The sequence below is a fragment of the Falco biarmicus genome, chromosome W (genome assembly GCF_023638135.1).
Source record: "Falco biarmicus isolate bFalBia1 chromosome W, bFalBia1.pri, whole genome shotgun sequence".
NCBI classification, from domain to species: Eukaryota; Metazoa; Chordata; class Aves; order Falconiformes; family Falconidae; genus Falco; species Falco biarmicus.
In genome coordinates, this window is record NC_079310.1 from 6,141,772 (window position 1) to 6,157,682 (window position 15,911).

The 15,911-nt window shown below is 41.9% G+C and overlaps 1 long non-coding RNA gene across 1 annotated transcript; it reads right to left on the minus strand.

The window, feature by feature from the left end:
* Positions 1-8,692: 8,692 nt before the first annotated feature.
* LOC130142079 (uncharacterized) lies at positions 8,693-15,452 on the minus strand. The gene is made up of 3 exons (XR_008819292.1): positions 13,975-15,452; positions 13,114-13,252; positions 8,693-10,595 (listed from the first exon to the last, which is right to left on the minus strand). It is a non-coding gene; the product is annotated as an uncharacterized LOC130142079 (long non-coding RNA).
* Positions 15,453-15,911: the final 459 nt, after the last annotated feature.

Consider the following 15,911-nt stretch of genomic DNA (forward strand, 5'->3'; position numbering starts at 1 on the left):
TTACAATGTGTTTCATTCTGGTTGCTCCACAGAAGGAACCGCAACCTGAGCTTTTTAACACAGAAATTTCAACAAGAACATCTTTCTAGTTTAGGTCTCAGTTTTTCCTATCCTTTTCTAGAGCCACAATCAAAGATCAGGTGATGTTAATCCCACACTCTTTCTAGTGCTAGTACCATAGGGTCCCGAGGGGGTACTAATCCACAGGCCTTTTGCCACTCAGGTTTGTCCTGGAGGACGAAGAACATGTCTGCATACGATACTTCGTCCCATTTTCCTTCTCTTCTCAGACACAACATTAATTGCAGGAGAGTGTTATAATCTAACGTTCCTCCCTCCTGAGGCCATTTCGCATCGCTCTCCAATTTATACAAAGGCCACCACTGATTACAATATTTAACCAATTTCCTTCTATTTTCGGTACCACCCTGTCTTACAATATCACTCCAATGTTTTAATATACAACCCAAAGGCGATTTTTCACAGGGCTTACTCCTTCCATTTCCCATTTTGCAATTTTAATTACTTTGTTTTTCTCCGGCCGCCTTAGCCACCCAAGGTTGGAAATGCGGATAGCTTTTTACTCAAACGCCTGTCTCAAGCACTCTTGCACTCACACTTAGTCAAAATAATTAAGCTATACACGGAAAATCAAAATGCGCATCTCAATCACACCATTCACACTCTCCGGGCAGCCCGCAGTCACACAAGCAGTATGTTATACGGTACCGTGCACTTATGTACAAACTCTTAGGAACACTAACAGTTCACAAAGTATGCATTTCAATGAACAATTGCCAATAAACAAACAAACAAAAACCAATTTTTCCTGGTCTTAAGCAGAGTGTTAAGTTTTCCGCTATTTGCCACGAATTACCAGAATGTTAATATTTTTCAACATACATTTCATAACTCCGAGTTTTGAACATGTAACAAGACAACACATAGAACAAACAAGACACAGAGCGCTATTTCAGTTGTTACATTCCAGGAATTCCCCAATTCTTAAGACAACCTAAAGGAAGTTTTTAGCTTCCTCTTTTTCCTACGCAAAAGTTTCCCTTTTACTTTTGCTGTGAGGTCCCTCTTGTTCCTGTGAGATTCCGCCTTATTCCGTCCCGCCCCCCCTTTCCGTCACGAGGCCTCCGGGCTTTTAGGAATGGCAGTAACCTCGGGTTTGCTCGATCTGCCCTCAAGATCGCTAGCGGCCACCCCTTGGTCAGCAACCCCCCTCCCAAGGTACCTTTCCTCCTGGGGACTACGCTGCGCGCCGGACGTCTCCGTGCGTCTCACCAGCCGCCCCGTTACTAAACATACCGTTTTATCCGTGGATCCAGGGGTTTCTCTTCTGCTCCCGGGTGAACAGCTGAGAAGAGGAGGCTCCTCCGAGGAAATCTCCCGGGGCGCGCCTAGGAGCGTCCGCTCCGCAGCTGGTCCCTCAGCCGAGCAGAAATCCTCCTGCCTGGCTCGCCAAACTGACGTGCGGAATTAGACTCTATAACTCGAAAGTTATAAAGTAGGTATGTTTATTGCGCGCAGATGCGCGGGGGATCGCTCCTCCACAAGCGTGCATGCCCGAAGTGACGAACCATCTCACATTTATACAATGAACAAATGAATATTCAATTAACGCCTATACATATTTGTTACCTAAACCCCGCTTCGTATGTTAATTAGCTTATCAGTCCGTTTCCTGGAATGTGGTGGTCTTGCAGGTTTGTAGGTGATTCATGTTCTTGTGACCATCCGATCTTCTTCAGGTGATTCATGTCCTTGTGACCACCCAATCTTTTCCAGCAAGGAGACTTAGCACTCCCTCCCTCTAGATAGCATTTGAATGTCTCTCATCTTTTCTTATTCTCTTTTAAATAGCCCCTTTGTTAGAGGAAGAAGGGCAGGCGTCTCCCCTTTGTTAGAGGAAGAGGGGCAGGCGTCTCCTCAAAACTGTGGTTGTCACCGCACCCATGACTAGTCACCATACCCACATTCCTTAAGCAGACACATACAATCACAATCCATGTCCATTATCCCCATTTCACATTATTTCTCCATATCACAGGGGCAGCAGCAGAGGATATGAGAGAGTCTACATGACGCCTTGAAATTGTGTTTCATAGTTCTGGTTTTTTAATTTTGCTGTAGAAAGACAATGCTTTCAGTTAAAGATGCCTGGGAAAGGGACTTATTTAATGACCTGGTAACTTTTCCCCCCTTCCCCAAAAATGTTGTCTCTGAAAGACAGGTCAAAAAATGGAAGTAGACTTGACGGAAGAGCCTGGCAAACAGTTCTGCTCTCAGTATTATATATGAGAAGAATAGTTTTTACGGTTCAGACTCTGGTTCTCAGATATTCTATTCCCTGCCACAGTCTTTACTTCTGGCAAATTGATTTATGAAGCTTCTTAGTTAATGAAGTGGGGCAGTTTGAAAAGGGGACAGCAATATAGCATGGGAGCCATTTGCTGAAATGACTTCTCACCACTTCTGCAAACCAAAAGAAAAATAAGCATACAGCTCATAACTTCATGGGGTGTGAAAAGTACAGTCAGATCATAGTCATGGCTATGACAGCTGTTGTACCTAGCCATGCCTCTCTGCCTTGATCCTTGAGTGATAGCACTGTTGCAAGCTGTATATCTGAATTTCTTTAAAAGAAAGGGAAGATGGATTTCTCTGTTACATCATCCGTTTCCTTGTTAGAACAAAGTTCTCCTGCAGAGAACAATAGATCAGTTTGCTCTGTTTCTCACAGATGAAGTGTGGTCCTTGGAATTCTGGCAGATGGCCAAAGCAATCCCAGCTTTTTAAATTCTGGTTGTCAAGTTATATGGTATGCTAATTGCTGATGTGCATATGTTTTACTAGCAGGAAGAACTGAATTATGTGCAAAGCTTAAAATAAAGGGACAAATATGCACAGCTCGCTGTTTGGAGGTTGGTGGGGGTTTACTGTATCCAGGAAAACTTTGTGGCTCATTTTTAGTTCCTATATAATGAATAGTTGGAATAGTAGTTCTTTGTCCTTCCTGAGACAAAGAAAAATAAACATATAGTTGAGCTATCAGGACTTTGACGGGACTCTTAGAGGCCAGGCTGCTTTGGAGGTATTTGCAGATGTACGTATTTCAAGAGTAGCGAAGGTACCAGCTTGCTTGGAAATAAGCTAACTTTTGTTTCTCTTCCAGATTTATGTCATTGTATGCTGTGGCTTTGGCTGCATTTGTTTAAAAGCAGTCATATATTTTGTACTTTTACTGTAGTCTTTTAAAACTTAGTGGTATTCAAATTTTCTTCATTCTTAGCTGGGCACCTATCTTGTTTCTTAATGTTTCTCCCCGATTTAAAGAATCAGTCACCAGTATTCGAGTGAGCGGAGGTTATCTTTATTCGGCAGCGCTGGGTGCATGGGGGATCGCTCCACCAAAGTCATGCACACCGAGGGAACCTTTCAGCCCCCTCTTTATACAAGTCACTCATGTCTATTCATTAACTTTCCGTGAACTCATTAACATATCTCACACCTGGACAATTAGCACATTTGACGTGCGGAATTAGACTCTATAACTCGAAAGTTATAAAGTAGGTATGTTTATTGCGCGCAGATGCACGGGGGATCGCTCCTCCACAAGCGTGCATGCCCGAAGTGACCAACCATCTCACATTTATACAATGAACAAATGAATATTCAATTAACGCCTATACATATTCGTTACCTAAACCCCGCTTCGTATGTTAATTAGCTTATCCGTCCTTTGCCTGGAATGTGGTGGTCTTGCAGGTTTGTAGGTGATTCATGTTCTTGTGACCATCCGATCTTCTTCAGGTGATTGTGACCACCCAATCTTTCCAGCAAGGAGACTTAGCACTCCCTCCCTCTAGATAGCATTTGAATGTCTCTCATCTTTTCTTATTCTCTTTTAAATAGCCCCTTTGTTAGAGGAAGAAGGGCAGGCGTCTCCCCTTTGTTAGAGGAAGAGGGGCTGGCGTCTCCTCAAAACTGTAGTTGTCACCGCACCCATGACTAGTCACCATACCCACATTCCTTAAGCAGACACATACAATCACAATCCATGTCCATTATCCCCATTTCACACTATTTCTCCATATCACATTCCTATTCAAGGACCTAGTATATCTTTAAGTTAACAACATTAACATATCTTGTGCCTGGACAACTAGCACACTCCCATTCAAGGATTTATTATATCTTCAAGTTAACAATATTAACATATCTTGTGCCTGGACAATTAGCACACTCCCTATGTCACCCATTCAAGGATTTAGTACATCCTCAAGTCAACAATAAAGGTCTCCTCAGATGAACATGAGCACACTGATCTTTAAATAAATCATACATGGCCCATTATTCATTCCCCCCTTTTCTAACAACTATTGTAAATTCTTTTACAACTATAAAAAAATCACTGTACCCTATGATCATTCTTTGATAGCACCAAACAAAACATTGAAGTAATACACATATTGGTATACCTAAAACTATTACAATGAGCATTATAACAAAAGCATGCTTTAACCATTCCAGATTAGGTAACCACAGAGTTAATTTGTCCCATATGGCCTTAAAATTCCATGATAAATCATCTTTAGTAACTTCATGTAAGATCTGAAACCTGTTCCATATCTTATGGATATCTGTTTCAATTTGATTATTTTGGTCTATGTATACATTCAGTAATCATTCCACCCATCAGACTGGGAACAAATGTTTTGCCCTGGGTTTCCAGGACATGCTCCCCCTGTCTTGCTTCGAGCTTTCAACGACAGTTATTATCACTTTTCATAAATATTGTGGTGGTTAGGTTTGATATTTGTAAATCAAATCTGGGACGCAACTCGTATGTTTTATCATAAAATAGGCAATATCCTCTGCAGGAGCGGTCTGCAAACTAGGACCATGCATGGCAATCAGTTAGCTGAGGGGAATGTGCTCGAGCTTGTCTAGACAACAATTAACACGATGAGGCATGTTTACAGAGCACAGGGGAGTGGGAGACGGATGGCACCAAGGATGGCACCAAGGAAAGATAACACCTTGCTGTTAATTGCTGGTAGTTAACCACCAATCAGGGATTGCCCAGTATGTAATTCTTAGCTTAAAGAACCAATCTGTTTAAAGCACGCAGGTTCTGAAAACATATATAAACTCGTGATTGTGTACAATAAATGGACATTTGCTTGCATTAAACTGCGTCCCGTCTCTTCATTCGCCGCAAATTGGTGACCCCAACGTGATGCGTTTAAGGATCTAACGTGAAGGGCTCTCGAATCGCCTATCTGAGCGACATGCAGCGAATCCCACAGAACTTTGAATGATCTGCTGAAAGGAAGCAGGAGCCGGCCAGAAATCCCTCCGGAGTTGAGAGGTGAGCTGTGGGAAATCCGTAACGGGGAATCAGGCTTCGTCCCCAGAAAGAGACGTATATGGACTCATGAAGGGTCTTCTAGTCAGATCTGGGAGTCCGTGCCTCAATCTCCTCAAATGGTGACCCCTATGGTGGTGTTCCGAAGCCTTGGAAGAATAAGGACGGAAAAAAGACAGCTCATGGAAGAGGGCTGCGTTCCGGAGGAGACGGCTTGGCTGAACGATTGTCTTGCTGTCTGGACCAGGCGGACAACCTAAACCCCGAGGATAACACCTGTATTCATCGAGACAGGTGAGCAGCCAAGAAACTTTAGAGACTTTGAAAGAATGAAAGTGTGTACATACAGCAGCCAATTGTATGATGCTGCCGCGGAGGGGAACTCCGTGTCGGGAATGCATTTAGCATCTTGGTGGCAAATTCTGACTACTCTTTGCCAAGTGTGGACTAATTCTACTAACGGTGCTAAACCAGAGGAAGCTGTAAATTCCACCGTCAGCGATGGCGATTCTGTCCACACCTCCTCTGCCCCCAAAGCTTCTGTCACTGATTGCAGCGACCCTCACAACACAGGAGCAAGCACGGGAACAGGACAACTCGGACAATGATTTTATTGACACTGATAAACCTTTTGATCCAGGTCCTATAGATCTGGAAAAGGAGCTAGACCTTTCCCCCATCCCCTTGTCTCTCTTGATGCATTGATTGTATTTTTGGGGAGGGTGAAAGGGGGTCTGAGGGATTGGTGGCAGGAATGCAAGTGGGAAACACTTCAGTGATAGGTTTTGGGAGTCGCTATGGCATGTTCAGTATTTTGTCAGACAAATCAACCTGCAGAGTGGCAGCCTGTGCAATACGAGGCTGTTAAAGAGTTAAGCAAAGCAGTGCGGGAAGGGAGGATTCATAATACATTTGCTATGTCCCTTCTTGAAGTGATGGCAGAGCCTTATACACTCACACTGCATGATTGGAAGTTACTGCTTTGTATGGTACTAACTGATACAGTATATGATGTGGTTATTTGATATTTGTGAGCTATGTGTAGTGGCCTTGACTGAAAACCTTAATCGGGGAATTGCTGTTAACTATGAGCAGTTGGCTGGAGAAAATTAACTGTGCCGATTCTGTGACTCAGGCAAGGTATCCCAGGGACAACTGTTTGCAAATGAATGAGATGGCTATTAAGGCAGTCCGGATGCGGGAGTCTTGCCACAGTCTTGCAGGGTCCTAGAGAGTCACTAACTTTAATACTAACTTGATTGATTGGCTTCAGAATATTTTGCAACAAGTCGAACATCAGGAAGCTCAAGGGTTGCTTTTAAAACAACTAGCTGTGATAATGCCAATGAAAATTGTAAACGGGCAACTTTCACAATCGCAACCCCAACATGTGTCAAATGATTGTAACGCAGAACTCACAGCAGACTGTAATTCTCAGGCTGAGTTCTGGAATGCAGCATAACACATTTTTGCTTCTCTAATCTCTTCTGTAAGAATAGTACACGCTCTTAACTTGCTTAGTAAATTAGGCTGCTAGCTTGCTAAACAAAGTAATACTACAAATACTATTTCTGGCTTATTAACAGATGTTGATTCTGTCCATCATATGTTGCTACAGAACCGAGTTGCTATTGATTTTTATTATTAGCACAGGGACACAAGTGTGAAGACTTTGATAGGATGTGTTACGTGAATCTGAGTGACCACTGTGAATTAATTTACAAAAGTATACAAAACTTAAAAGCCTTAAAACAAAGATCTGCAACAGAGCCAGGGGCGGGATGCCTTTGGTCTCTTCTCACGGCTGGGAAACTTTGGGCCATGACTCAAAAGTATTACAGGATTTATTATAATTATCTTTAACCACCTTATTGATGTTTGCTTTATGTCTCCCATACCTTTTTTTTTCTGTATTCAGTGTTTAGTTGATTGTAAAATAAAGCAGGTCATGGTCACCCAGCTACACACCCCCTTTGCCTCGTCGCAATTAACAAGCAAAAAAGAGGAGGATAGAGAATGTCTGAAGAGAGAGATAGGAGAGGAAACCGGAGAATATTTGACCTAACAAGAGATGAGAGAACAGCTGGGTATTGTGAAGGAGAATAGGAAAGATAAACATGGTTATCTAGTGTTTAATAGGTGTCTGCACGCTTGTAGAGATATATAGCTATGTAACTACATGAATGATTTCTGCCCTGAGCCTGGTGGAGCATACAGCTGCGGTTTGTGTCCTGGCTCAGAGATGTAAATAGGGGCTTCTCTGTTATGGTAAAAGTGTTTCTCTTTGCATAAAAAAGAGAGGGAATGATGGGAATGACCCCAGAGGTATGTTCAGAGAAGGCATGCGATGTTTCAAACTTTTTGACTGAACCAGTTCTTGTTTGGTGTGCCCTTCCACCTATGTATAATGTTAATCCAAAAGAAGCTGATATTGTTTACACTTTGAATGTCGATAATTGTCTTTCTGTAGATGCTAATGTAGTAGGAGGCTATGATGGGAACGTGTCGCAGCGGTTCTTCTCTTATCCAGAGTAACAGCAGGGAAAGCATTAAAGAGTTAAATCACCTTGTTTGGTAGGCAGTTCAGAATGTGAGTCAAAATTGCCACTGCTTTTTGTTGTTGGCTCAAGGACATGGCTGTGAGGATTTTGATGGTATGTGCTGCGTGGATTTTAGGCGCCCCATTGCAGCAACATGTTATCAAAATCTGAGAAAATGTCAGCCTTTTTGGCATCCATTCACTCAATTGGCAGTATTGTTTGTTTGCTGTTACCTTGGTTGCTGTCATGTTTGCAAGGGCCCTGCAGAACATGGCAAACCTGGTACTAGCTGTTCAAAAACAAAAAGGGGAAATTGTAAAATTGTACGGAACAAAGACAGTGGGTTATTTTGACATTGATAATATGTCTTAGTTGGTTTTTTATTTGTTCTGTTACATGTGCCTTGGTTTTGCTTGGTTTCAGGGGTTCTTTTGTGCAACAGGAAGGGGGAGATGCAGGAGGGTCTGCAAACTAGGACCATGCATGGCAATCAGTTAGCTGAGGGGAATGTGCTCGAGCTTGTCTAGACAACAATTAACATGATGAGGCGTGTTTGCAGAGCACAGGGGAGTGGGAGATGGATGGCGCCAAGGAAAGGTAACACCTTGTGGTTAATTGCTGGTAGTTAACCACCAATCAGGGATTGCCTAGTATGTAATGCTTAGCTTAAAGAACCAATCTGTTTAAAGCACGCAGGTTCTGAAAACATATATAAACTCGTGATTGTGTACAATAAATGGACATTTGCTTGCATCAAACTGCGTCCCGTCTCTTCATTCGCCACAATCCTCCACCATCGCCTGGCTTTTTCCAAAAGTCTGGCCAGGTAGGCCATTTGTCATCAAGATAATTCCAGTTTTGAGAGGCCACCCCATACAGGGGTGTTACCAGGCCTCCTTTAGGAAGAGAGGTACATATCCAGCATTCCTTAGCTTTCGTGGCATTAACAATCATTTGCAATGTTTGAAGATGGGTATTGTTTACCCATGCTTCAGTTTCTAAAATCCTTTCAACTGTTACAATCAAGACCAGAATAACTTTACTCAAATATTCCCTGATTCTTTTGACAGTCCATTGTGTCTCTCTTAACCAGTCAATATCAGGTTCCTCCTTCATCTTGATTGCAGTAAAGGTGGCCAACAATACTCAATAGGGTCCATTCCACTCTTCTTGTAGAGGATCACCCTATTATAATTACGATCTAAAGAACTGTAGTCCCATGGGTCTTGCCGGGGTAATGGCCCATGATTTTTCAGGAGCTTTCTTTATCAACAAGTAGCAAATCCAGGCTGGTTGTTCTCTTATCTTGATGGCAGTGAAGGTTGTCAGCAGCACCTGATAGGGTCCTTCCCACTTTTCTTCCAAAGGTTTCCCTGAAAAAGTCTTTATCACCAGATTTAAAGGAATGGACTGGTTGACCTAATCCTCTGGCCCTTGTTAGTTGTCTCTGGAGGGCCTTCACGTATTCACACAAATATCCCTCTCCTAACTGCTTTAAATCTTCTCCAGCAAATTATAACTGGTACAGTCTCCCGTATAATATTTTGAAAGGGCTCAAATTCTCCTTTGTTCTCAGTTTAGTTCGTATTCTTAATAATACCAAGGGAAGAGATTGTGGCCAAGTTAGATTTGTCTCTTGTCCTATTTTCGCGGTTCATTCTTTTCCACTTGCCCACTTGCTTGAGGCCTATAAGGAGTGTGTAATTGCCAATCTATTCTTAATACTGTACTTGTATTATTTTGGCACAAAAGTGTGAGCCTTTTTCAGAAGAGATTGTTGCCAGAACCCCAAAGCGGGGGATAATTTCATTTAACAATCCCTTCGTTACCTCTCTTGCTTTATTTGTTCAACAAGGGAAAGTTTTTGGCCAACCTGAAAACGTATCAGTCATAAGTAATAAATATCGGTACCCCCCCTTTTCTTGGGAGTTTGGAAAAATCAACTTGCCACTGTTGTCCTGGATAATTTCCTCTACTAATGTTCCCTAGTTTTGTTTTATTTGCTACATTTGGATTATTACGTAAACACACTTCGCATTGCTGAGTCACCTGTTTTATTACAGTATATAAGTTTCGCCCTATCAGTTTTTTATTTAGACTTTTATATAACGTATCAGCTCCCCAATGAGTTTTATTATGTTCTGTTAGGGCTGTGGTCCATATTAAATTGGATGGTGCCACTATACGGCCATCTGCCAAATAATCCCACTTATTTTAATTTTACTTTACCATTCATGTCCTGAATTAGCTTTAGGTCTTCTTTAGAATAGTTTGTTTGCTGATCTGTACTTACAGTTTGGATTTTACCATCTGGTATTAAGGATAATTCCTCCTTTCCTACCTCCTCTGCTACTTGTCTGGCCTCATGGTCGGCCAGGTGGTTTCCAATTTCCAAATCAGTGCCTCAATGGGTCATCTTATGTTCTTCCTTCCTGGATGACCCTCTTATAACAGAGGGGGCCATTCCTCACATCAAGGTCTGGCATGGCATACGTTCCCACCGCTCAACGCCTACTGGGTTGCAGCCAACAGCGGAGCTCAAGATTCTTCTTGGTGGCAAACACAGAGGCCAACCCAGTCTTGCCCTTGACTATGGTAGGAGGCACCTGACCAACCTTATTCCTTGTACTTTGTTGTCAATGCAGAGTTTCATCTGCACATCCCATAACAAGTCACTGTCATGGAAAAACACACAGATTTACATTAGTAGAACTACTACAGAGTGTATTTTATCTCAGTTTTTCTGCCAGTATCCCCCACAGCCTTGCTGACCAAGGGATATTGTTTTACCTGAACTAGGCAGGCCTCCCGCTTATTCGTTTTTACTGTGACAGGTAAAGCATTTTTTTGCCTTACCTGGAATTTATTTCCAGATACACCTGGTTAAAGATTTCTTTTACTTCAGGGAGGTCCTCTTTTCCACTTTTCTGTTGAATTAAAGATAAGCTCAAGATTTCAATCACTTGATCATTTTTAACTTTTGTTTTCATTTCTCCTTCTTTAAATGTCTAGATGTTCTAATAAATCTCATCCCAACAAAGATTTTGGTGAATTTGGCATTCTTATTTGTTTTCTTAGTTTGTACTTTAAAGGTTTCAGGATGTTTTCCTGGTGGCCAGCAGCTCCCACAACTGTAACAAATTCTTTTCACTGAAGTTTAACATCAAATAAGTTGGTTTTGTAATCACTAAAAATTCCACCTCATTTTTTCTACATCACGATTATCTAGTAACAATCAACTCAAACCTTTATCTAGTTCTATTAGATCATCCTGATAAGTCTTTCACAACCAACTTTCAAACATCTAAATTTCCCCATCAAAGATGCACCTTTATTCTCCTCAGACCCGTTGCCTGCCCTAGAGGGGCCATTACCGGTCCTGTTGTACTTCAAATGCTGCAGCACTTGGGGTAACATTTTCCAGGTCCTTCTGCTCAATTGTCAGCAACAGCAACCCCCTCCTCCTCACCAGCAGAAGGATTCGGGGCAGGAGATGCTCTTCCTGCTCTGCAGGTTACACAAGCCTGCCTCTGCAGCAGCACTTCTGTTTTGACTCTTTCTTACCCTGAATGCAAATCTGCTCCTTGTTGCTTTAAGCCTGTGTTCTTACATATCATGCCTTTGCAGACAAACAGCAAACACCCTGCATGACTCAGCCGCACCTTCGAACTGGTACGGGGGTTTGTACAAACTCACCCCAACACTTTCACAAGGTCTTTGATTCTACACACACACACCCCCACACCCCCCCACACACACCCACCCACCCCTTCAGATCTTACATACATTAGTACAAGTTTTTTTATCTTACAACGTGTTTCATTCTGGTTGCTCCACAGAAGGAACCACAACCTGAGCTCCTTTTTTTTTTTTTTTTTTTTTTTTTAAACACACAAAAATTTCAACAAGAACATCTTTCTAGTTTAGGTCTCAGTTTTTCCCTATCCTTTTCTAGAGCCATAATCAAAGATCAGGTGGTGTTAGTCCCGCACTCCTCCTGTCACACAAACATATCTGCACACATTACTTCATCCCACTTTTGTTCTCTACGAAGAAACAGCATAAGCTCTAAAATTGTGTTGTAATATAAGACTTCCTCAGAGTGGCCATCTTTCACCATCACCTAATGTATACAAAGGCCACGAATTCTGACAATATTTTTAAAATGTCTTTTTGTTCAAATTTCCTCCGGGAATTCCGCCAAATTCTTTCCAATGCTTCAAAATACATCCCAGGGGTGTTTTGGTATTTATTTCTTGGCTCAGTCTGCCCCCCATCTTCATAATAAGTCTGGTATTTGTCTACAATGTATTAGTTATTACTGGAGTCACCATACTTATCTCAGAACACACACCACAGTTCAAGACCTCTGTTTAGCCTTATTTCTTGGTCTCATTATTCTTATTATTAATTTTTTTTTTTGCGAGGAGATAATATATCTTAGACACTTGCCACCCTTTGTTCGAGTATACAGACAGCACCTACGACACTAAGGGCAGAGGTTAATTCGTGCTTTTTCCAAATGATGTTAGTTCTAATGTTTTGTCCATAGTCTCCCTCTTTAATTTCCAATTATGCGTTCCAACACTTCATAAATTGATTTTTCAATCGCTCGTCCGTCTCTGGCCGGCCCCTTGCGGGGAACACAGACACGCAGATCGGGACTCCTCACTTGCTTCGCAGTGACACTCACACACATCACACTCTCCGGACAGCCGTCAGTCACATGGGCAGTATATTACAAGGTACCGTGCGCTTACATACAACTCTAGGAACGCTGACAGTTCGCGTTATCACACAAAGTATGCATTTCAATGAACAATTGCCAAAAAACATATTCTAATTTTTTCTGGCCTTAAGCAGAGTGTTAAGTTTTCAGCTATTTGCCTAGAATTACCAGATTTTTTTTTCCAACATACATTTCATAACTCCAATTTTGAACACGTAACAAGACAACACATAGAACAAACAAGACACAGAGCGCTATTTCAGTTGTTACATTCTAGGAATTCCCCAAATTTTAAGACAACCTAAAGGAAGTTTTTAGCTTCCCAAATCTTAAGACAATCAAATAGGGCTATTACCCTTTTCAGAAGGCGTCCCTTCTTCTCAACCCTGTGGTCCTTCATCTTATGGGGTAAAACCAAATCTTAAGACAATCAAATATTCAAAACAAAGAATAAATATAAATACCTTTTATGTTGTGCAGAAGTCCTTGTCCACTTGTGTGAGAAGCCGAGGGGTAGGGGAGTCTTGCCGACAGAAGATGCAGTTGGGGGCCCTGAGGGTCCCCAGGCCCCTGGATTCCAGCACTGGTGGAGAGTTCTCCTGGCTGGCTCGCCAAATTGATGCCAAAACAGCACAGAGTAACTGCTCAGAGACGAATTTTTTTCTTTTAGCAGCAACCCCCAACATATACTCAATAATTTATTACACTATATGCACTTTAAAACATATAGAGGTTTACACTCACCCCTCGGATGCTCAAAACAGTACTCACACACCAACATTCATATTATACAGAAATGTTCTCACATTTCCAACATAAAGTAAGTATAATATTTAATATTAATCCTATAATTATTAATCTTGTATACACGGATTGACTCCAAATTATCAAACGTTTCAGTCTTCCGACTAAAACACGGATTTCCAATATTACCTTAATATTGAAACAAATATGAAAACAGAATCAGAGTTCTGATATTACCTTAATATCGAAACAAACACTAAAACAGAATAAGGGTTCCGATATTACCTCAATATCGAAACAAATACCAGAACCGAATCGAATATCAATCCTATGTATATGGATTGACTTCAAATTACACGATGTTTTAATCTTCAGACTAAAACATAAATTACCAGATCAGAATCAGCTGTATGCCTGCTGTGCTAGCTACCTGGCATACGCCACCCTGCATAAGCACACAGAAATCTTATGCCTTACAGACAGCTTTATAGATGGACCGGTCCCCAGAACCAGAAATATCCAGAACAAAACAGTACTGTTCTAAATATAATATTAATATAATATTTGAATAAAGATAGTACCTTTGCTCCGCAAGATTGAGTCCTTGTGTGTTCCTGCGGTGGTCCAGATGAGACGAGGAGCCCGTCCGGGAAAATCCCCGGGGGTACCCTAGGGAGTCCCCGCTCTCAATGGGTCCCACAGCCGAGCAGACCAGGTCTCACCTGGGGTGCCAAATTGATTTAAAGAATCAGTCACCAATATTTGAGTGAGCGGAGGTTATCTTTATTCGGCAGCACTGGGTGCATGGGGGATCGCTCCACCAAAGTCATGCACACCAAGGGAACCTTTCAGCCCCCTCTTTATACAAGTCACTCATGTCTATTCATTAACTTTCCGTGAACTCATTAACATATCTCACACCTGGACAATTAGCACATTCCATCCAAGGACTTAGTATATCTTCAAGTTAACAACATTAACATATCTTGTGCCTGGACAATGTCCTTGAGGAGTTGTCTCTACGCAGACTCTATTCCTTAGCGGTCATGTTTAAAGTCTCCATCTTTGCCACGTTGCATGTACAACAGGAATCTAAGGCAAAATGTCCCTTTTAAAGAAAACCAACCCAAGGACTTAGCAGTCTATGCATCCGTCATGTGGCAATAAGGGTCCTTGGACATTTCCCGACTTTTAACTAAACATAGGTGCGTCATCCTTTAGATAAGTGGTACAGCATTCACTATTCAGTGTCTCCAAATATCACACAGCATCTAGCCCAGTAGCATTTGGAATAGGAAAAAATTAGACAAGGATACCAGGACAAAAGCACTGTAGACTCCTCTCTGCTGTACATGGAGTAAATAGAAATGAGAAAATGTCATATTTCACTGCCAAAGCTTCCAGAGGAGAGCTAAAGGAATAAACTGATGGATGCTCGGGGGCACAGGCCTTTGCTCCAAATATTCAGTACATCAGGCTTGGAGAGGAGACCCTGCACTAAACACAGCAAGGGTTTGATTAAGCCTGGCAGGCAAATTATATCTGCTGCCTATGTCAGGACTTTATCTGCTGTTACAAGGATTTGCTACCTTTTCAGTTTTCCAAATACTAAAGAATAATCCAGTGCAGGTGCAAATCCTGCCAGACTGTATGATTAAGATTACTTCAGGATTGCTTTTCTCAGTTACCTACTGCAGATTTCTTAAATAGCTTGCAGTCTATGTACGACAGGCTGGAAACCACTGTTCTGGTGCTTTGGCATTCTACTTACCAGTCACATTTGGGAGTGGGGGGAAACCACTTGTGTTAAAAATATACCCTGTTCCTGGTTCAGAAGTCTGCTCTTCTTCTGTGTTACAGACAAAAAATGAAAATCATCTATTCTTCACAGGCTCAGGCTGCTGTGTATCTTCCCTCCTCTTGCTAATGCTCTCTTCTACTTTCCAGACTACCAACCCTTGCCCCTCAGACTCATCGGACAATTAGTCCAACTGAGCTGAAGTTCAGAGCAGTTTTTCACTATTTAGTCTGAAGTTTGTATTTTCTTTGTGCCTGTTTTTCCCCCCAGTTGCGTCACCTGGTCTAATAAAAATACTGCTCTTCTCTGCAAACTATTCTTACAGCCTCAACCCATAACACCTCCATCAACAGCACTACCTTTCTCTAAAACATACTCCAGTTGCCTCAGAAAGACAACGTATCCAGTCATACCCAGACTCTGTCAATGAGAGACTGCACAAAGAAACCAAGCTTGGCTTTCAGAGTTGAGTTTGCAGGCAATTAGGAATTCTCTCTAGTTATAGTGGAACAATTGAAAATCTTGGATGCAAAGTGAGGTTGTCTCAAGAGATGTTACCCTTGGGCATACCAGGGATTGCTGCTGCATTTAGACTTGGGGTGAAACTCTTAAAGATGCTGTCTAGAAATGGGATCCAATATGTTATATTGTGTTAATATGCATGCAGAAGCAAGGCTTCAGCAACATTTGTATTTGAAAGGGATTGCCATTTCAGTTGTG